General features: G+C 29.2%; 1 protein-coding gene and 1 non-coding gene across 3 annotated transcripts in view; both read left to right on the forward strand.

The window, feature by feature from the left end:
- LOC117179899 overlaps positions 1–7756 on the forward strand; it is a 380815-nt gene that overhangs the window by 132535 nt on the left and 240524 nt on the right. The window lies entirely within an intron of this gene.
- On the forward strand, positions 3154–3226 carry Trnav-aac. The gene has a single exon. It is a non-coding gene; the product is annotated as a tRNA-Val (tRNA).

Here is a 7756-nt window from a genome sequence, read left to right on the forward strand (position 1 = left end):
TAAATCGAAAACAGTTAAATTCATTCATGAAAGAAGAATTTTTAGCAGAATATTTGAATCACAGCCCTAAAAAAATTATTTTAAAAACAAAGAGTTACATTTTTAATCAAAAAAGTTCAAAATTATACCAAAAGATATGTTTCTTTAAAGAAAATAGATGAATTTTAAGAAAAGAGTAGAATTGTTAACAAAGAAAGATTTTCCAGTCAAGAAAGAAAAAAATTTTACAGCTGATATTTCAAACAAAAAATATTTTCAATTTACAATAAAAAAAAGTTTAATTAAAAACAAAGAATTTTCAACAAAATCGTTAAATCTTCAACTAAAACAGATTAGTTTTCAACCAAACAGTTGCATTTTTAACCAAAAGATATGAATTTTCTACCAGAAGAGAAGTAATTTCAAACGGTAAAGACGAGTTTTTAACAAGAGTTAAATTTCAAAGCAACAAGTTAATAACTTTATACGAAAATAATTGATTTTTGAGGACAAAATTTAAATCCTTAATTAAATAATAAGATTTTTGACTAAAATAGATCAATTCTGGAACAAAAATATAATAGTACACAATGGAATTTAACTGATAATCAGTTATATTTCACCTGGTCTTTCAAAGTTAGAGATTCCATAGCGGTTTTTACATTTTTATTGCTTAAATTTTTAACGTAAATGTTAAAGGGATTTTATGCCATTAAAATCCTATGCTATGAAATCTAAAAATTTAATTTCAAATGCTACTACTTAGAATTTAAAAATCCTCGACATCATTTTATTTGCTACTTTTAATTTGTCTACTAAATCCGTAAAATTGCAAATATGGGTTTAGACAAATCGAAATGAACCAGATAATGATAATAAAAGCGAAAAACTTAATTTCGGAATATTGTAGTCTAGATGAATAACTCACTGCATTGAAGTCTAAATTTATTTTCACGCGATTTATTTATGTTGTTAAGAGTATACCTACATGTAATTGTCTGCCAATTATAAAGTTTATTACTCTGCTATTATGAACTACGAATAATACATTTTGATTATAACTTATCATGGGATCAAAACTTAAACATAACATGCAGCAAAGAATTCATACACATGACGTTGCCTATCGCAATTTCAATAGAGAGCGTTATACACCAAACTCATTGAAAGTTAAAACGAGCTCATGAGGCGTTTTAGGAATTCTCAAATGAGATAAAGTTTTGTATAGTATTATGCGGTGGCTATTATCTGAAGATACGGAGGAATTATGTTTAATAAAATGTAACATTATTCACGAAGTTTAAAAAAGGCGTAATTATTGTAATATCGTAATTCTACATACCGATTTTGCGTGCTTTGAATTGTGATATTTTGTAAATTTATCAATTAAATGGCCGGGGCTACTTGCACCGATATTTCAGTATGAGTAGTAGATTTTTTTGGTAGTACTCTACGTTTCTATTTGCACAGAAATTTCGGTATGAATAAAAAATTTTGTACGGTAGGTGCAGACAGTTGGACATTAAGTAACAATTAATTAAAATGTTTATGAGTAAACAATTTGCTTGAATTATTGACAACTGAAATTGGAAGTAATTGTCTGATTATTAAATATAAAACTAAGCTGAGAGAGTTGAGGCAACTACAAGTACAATTTACAACATGTTCATATTTCAAAACAATTAAAATAAAACGACAAATTTAAAAACTCCGTGTTGAATATTATGAAGAATAGAAAATTTAGGTTCCGTCTAATATTACGAAAATTCCCAAAAGATTAACAGGTCAAGTATAGCGTTAAGGCTAGTGTTACTGAAATTTACATAATTGAAACAAGCTGGAAATGGATTAGATGTACGGAAACGTATAGTAAAGGATTTTAATTATTTAAATTAATAGTAGTTTTTTACTGATGCAAATTAAGAAAGTACAGAATTTGAAATTTGAATGAATAAAATCCAAGTAAAAAAGCCTAAATTAAACATTTAGAAACCAATTTGTTTTTAGAAAAAATGTGATCATAAGTTAACTAATTATATTCTTTTCTTTGTTTCAGGTAAGTGTTCATGTTATTCAACAATCAATAATGGCCATCTGAGGGTAATGTAAAAAATACAATTAGTAATTTATCATAAAATATGATTGAAACTAGTCTTTCAGTATTTCAAAATTAGGTTAGATTATAGAATAGCTGGTACCACCCTTTATTTCATGGAAATTTTCTTTTTCCAGAATCAAAGTATTGAAACATGAAATTGAAGTAAATTCGAAGCGATTTGTTAAAAGAAAGCATTAAAATTATTATTAATTGCATTATTATAACGGGTCAAGTATGGATCTACAAAAAATTTGAATTTGGCCTATTCAACTTACCACTAAAGTGTTTTTAGACATTCTTGCTGGGAAACAGAGTATATATGCGCATTTTTTGCATTCTCTTTTAATAAAAACGAACATATTTTGTGAATTATTTTCATCAATTTATTTTTTTTTAAGTTGGAAAAGGGGTCGAGGTGATTTATAGAATTTGAAACGACTCTGTCTTTAACAACTTTAGCAACTCTTTCTTTTTTTTCGTAAGTAAAATGGTTTATATGAACAAAACAATCAGCAAACTATGTCAATATATGTAAATAAAAATTCTTTAGAACTTTTTACCTTGCCGGGAGTTGTAAAATGACTTAAACAGTAAGTTAAATACGGCAAATTCAAATTTTTCGTAGACCCATATTTGAAACGTTACAATAATGCAATTAACAATAATTTTAATGCTTTATTTTAACAAATCGCTTCGAATTTACTTCAACTTCATGTTCCAATAGTTTGATTTTAGAAAAAAGAAATTTCCATGAAATAAAGGGGGGTACCAGTTATTATATAATTTAACCCAAAATTAATTCTTATTTTTCCAATTTTTTTTGTTATATTTTTTTGTTATATCTATAAATAATATAAATTTGAGTAGACATATCATTCGCATATTTGATAATAATAATTATATACTTGAAAGAACGGAGTATAATTAATATTATAGCAAATGTTAAGAAACCCATTTTATGTCAACTTTAAATAAAAAATGTTATGTATAAAAAACTCATTCCAGAAATAGGTTCAATTAAAGTATCAAAATCTACCTTACTATGTAACAGGTCTTTCTCCACACTGAAATATCGTGTTTCCGTGGTGTAGTGGTTATCACATCCGCCTAACACGCGGAAGGTCCCCGGTTCGATCCCGGGCGGAAACATTTTTTTGGCACTAACTTTTTTTCTTATAATAACCTGTTGTGGAAAAATAATAATTTTTAAAAATAATTAGTGCTATTTCATAAAGCAGTGCTTCAAATACATGATAAAAGAAAAGTATTGAAATTTATAACTGAATTGTTTCCTCATATATATAAAAAAATGCTAAAAATGTTTGCAATTTTGATATACATTTTATATACATTTGTATTTGAATCTAAAACCTCCGTATACGAAATCGTCATTAAGAGACTATGTATATTGAATTCCATAAACCGTATATTAATCATTTTAAAAAAACTCTGTTTTGCCGACTTGAATATAAACGCATATTAATTTCACAACATGATGGTATATTAAAATCAATTTATGGTTTATGCAAATGACTTTATTCACATGTACATTAAATTTCCATCAGAATTTTTTAACAGTGAATATTTAGTTTGTACAATAAAAATTTAGCAGACCGTACATTGATGAAATGCAATTGTTTTACCCAAATATCATAAAGAATTGTCTTTTACAACGCATTTAATGAAGAATATAATATTTCTCATTATTCGATACAAAATGAAAAAAATCATTACTAAAATCGAGTTTACCTTTATGAAAACTAATAAATTTCTGTCAACGGTATAATAAAAAAAATCTTTATAGAGGAAACCAAGTGTTGCATATAGAGTATTAATGGGAAAAATTACCTGGGTTTTTAGACGAAAGTTCTGTAGTATTTTTGTTATGGTCAGCAGTATTAGAAACGATTTTTATAATCATCCTTTTAGTGTACTATTTACTTTCTCTGTTTGAATGAAACAATTAGATTTTTTTTCAACATGGTGATGAAAATTTGGTATGCTGACAGATTATTTTTTTAAAGGAATTACACTACTTTCACGGTTCATTCACTAATTCCTTAAAATCATAAAATTATGTGTTTCAAAACTGTTTAAGGATTCTCTCAGAATGTCGAGAGATTAGACTTATATATTAAAGTAATTTTTCTGCTTTAAGATTGCAAGTACAAACAAGGAAGCGCTACCAACCAAACAACTTTCAAATAAATAATGAAGTTCATGCATTTTACCAACATAGCCAAATAAAATTATTAGTAATTTTTTTATCTATATGAGTGTTGGTAGCAACGACTGTTATGGTCACTGTATTAAAGAAAAACAAGTGTTAACAGAAAATCAAATGTTTTTTAATTACATAAAAATATCTTAGGATGTATCAATTTGATGACTGAATTTTTTGGCATTATATGCATTCGGAAATAATCCTTTAAACATATGCCGCAAGAAGTAAAAGTTATTTCTATTAAAAATAGCGATAGCTTGGGTATAATTATAATTTCTGATTTGTTTTAATTTTGCTAAATAAGTAAGAATATTTGCTTGATCGACCATATTTATAGTGAATTATCGTCCAAACATTTATCAACTATTTTTTTTGTTCTTACTCTGTCGGTAAATACTCATGTCTGTTTTCCAAAAATATATTTTGGGCTTGAATTAAGTTCCATTTACACAATTAATTAATGAAGTAACGTTTTATCTATCATATCAAGTTGTCAAGGTAAATGTTGAAGATTAGAGTTTATAACACCATTCCTCTTATAAAATAGATTATTTTATGCAAATATAAAGTAAAATGAATAAGGCATAGCAATGTTGTGCAGCCTCGCTTTTGCTCCGGTGGTCGATCTTGTTTAATATAATTCATACGCAATGGCTTTGTCATTTTAAAAATAAATTTTTGAGCTTTAATTTGCTATACAAGTGTTATACTTTTCGCAATTATTCATCATTCACAGTTTCAATAGTAAAAATTAGTTTTCTGACGTACTTCGGTGCACACTGGACTGCAACCACAATATCATTTATAAATCCTCTCACCCATTTGCTTTTCTGATTTTTAAGAATTACATGTATAGAGTTCATTATCAATATAAATATTCATCAGCTTCCAAGTCCCGTATATGTTTTGGTTTTGATGATCTGACGGAGGGAAGGGCATTTGTTTGTACATAAACATTTCCCGACCCGCCAGCTGGGAAAGTCTATAATGTGTATAACAGTCGAGTTTAACGTGCTCGCTTGCGATCGAAATTGACGATTAATATTAATCATCAGATTAGGATGTGTCGTAGCATGCGCATAATCATGTATTCCATGTAATCATCGAATTATCGTCAACATCCAGTTAGCCTGAAACAATCGAACCTTTATGAAAGTATTTAATACTCATTGTACGTACACGCCCGCTAATTCCGTTCACAAACCTATGCATACTTCAAAACATATTATCATGCGACTTTTGGACAAGATGTCACACCAGGTGCATTAAGCTAGCACCTCCACAATCGAATTTTTGAATTCTTCATAGCTCACAATTTTGGGCTTTTTTTGGGCTTTTTTTGGGCTGCTTTACTTTTTTCAAAAAATCAATTTTCTTGTGGAGGTGCCAGCTTACATTACCCCAGTACCTCCACTTCTTTAAATCACTAAATAATGAAAATTCAATTACACCAGATTTTTGGGCTTTTTTGGGCTCTTAAAATCCGCAAAAAAAATTTTCCCCAAACCAACCCTTCAAAAAATTGAAAATTTTCAGTTATTTATTAACGGGATATTTTTCGGCTTTTTCTGGGCTCCCAGAAAATACCCACTTCGATTTTTGGGCTCCAACCCTTACAGTAAAAGATTAACCCCATTGTAACACGCATATATGAAATTGTCAAAAAATAACTTTTATTACATTTTGGAGCTTGAATAAAGTCTCTGATTTTTGGGCTCCTCGAAAATACACGCTACGATATTTGGGCTTCAACCTTTAACGTCAAAAATCAACGCACGTAAATACTACTTTGTCAAAAAATTAATTTTTCTAGATTTTTTCAATGGAAATAAAGTCTCTGATTTTTGGGATCCTCGAAAATAACCGCTACGTTTTTTGGGCTTCAACCCTTAATGTCAAAAATCAACCCCTCTCTACCACGTAAATACAACTTTGTCTGCAAATAAATTTTTCTAGAATTTTTCAATGGAAATACAGTCTCTGACTTTTGGGCTCCTCGAAAATACACGTCACGATTTTTGGGCTTCAAACTTTAACGTCAAAAATCAACCCATCTCTACCACGGACATATGAATGTGACAAAAAATAACTGTTTTCAGAGTTTTACAACAGGAATACAGTTTTTGATATTTAGGCTTTCCGAAAATACCGTCTACTATCTTTGGGCTTCAACCCTTATGATAAAAAATTAACCTCTCTCTATAACGTACATACGACTTTGTCAACAAATAATTTCTTTCTGAATTTTACAATGTCAATAGAGTCTTTGATTTTTTAGCTCCTCGAAAATACACACTACGATTTTTGGGATCCAACCTTTAACTTCAAGAATGAACCCCTCTCTGGCACGTAGATACACTGTAAAAAAAGATTTGTGTAAAATTACAAAGTTTCGGAAAATTAAATATTGTATCATTGTAAATATCACACACTCCACTGTGTGATTTTACAAAAATATGTGAAATTACATCCTCTAGGGATGTAAATAAAAGGACCCTCGAACAGCAGTGTAATATTACACACTCGATGGAAATAAAATTACACATTCCCTCAAATTTTTGATTGATAATTAATTTAAAATTTAGAATAAAAAATCAAATAATATGTGAATACGAAAGCGTCTCTCGTGTTCGTTATTCATCAATGCCTTCATCCTTCAATTTTGGAGCATTTTTATTTTTAATGCGAGGAAATTGACAGCTTTGGTTAACTTTTTTGACAGCTTTTACAAAAAGTAGACCGAATCCGAGCTATCCCTATTTTGCCTTTTACATTCTCTGCTATTGTAACGGAATAAATGCGGATATTTCACATTTTTTTACGGAATATTTAAACATCAAAAAAATATTCATAGTATCTTATGTGTTTTAGGTAAGTGGTAACGTGTCTGGCTTGTGTTGCTTCAATCTCCATGGAATTGTACGAAGTTTGAGCTTTCGAGTATTTTCGAGGAGTCAAAAAATCAGAGACTGTATTTCTATTGAAAAATTCTAGAGAAATTTATTTGCAGACAAAGTTGTACTTACGTGGAAGAGAGGGGTTGATTTTTTACGTTAAGGGTTGAAGCCCGAAAATCATATCGGGTATTTTCGAGGAGCCCAAAAATCAGAGACTGTATTTCCATTGAAAAATTCTAGAAAAATTTATTTGCAGACAAAGTTGTATTTACGTGGAAGAGAGGGGTTGATTTTTGACGTTAAGGGTTGAAGCCCAAAAATCATATCGGGTGTTTTCGAGGAGCCCAAAATCAGAGACTGTATTTCCATTGAAAAATTCTAAAAAAATTGATTTGCAGACAAAATTGTATTTACGTGGAAGAGAGGGGTTGATTTTTTACGTTAAGGGTTGAAGCACAAAAATCATATCGGGTATTTTCGAGGAGCCCAAAAATCAGAGACTGTATTTCCATTGAAAAATTCTAGAAAAATTTATTTGCAGACAAAGTTGTATTTACG

The sequence above is a fragment of the Belonocnema kinseyi genome, chromosome 9, assembly GCF_010883055.1.
Source record: "Belonocnema kinseyi isolate 2016_QV_RU_SX_M_011 chromosome 9, B_treatae_v1, whole genome shotgun sequence".
Lineage (NCBI taxonomy): Eukaryota > Metazoa > Arthropoda > Insecta > Hymenoptera > Cynipidae > Belonocnema > Belonocnema kinseyi.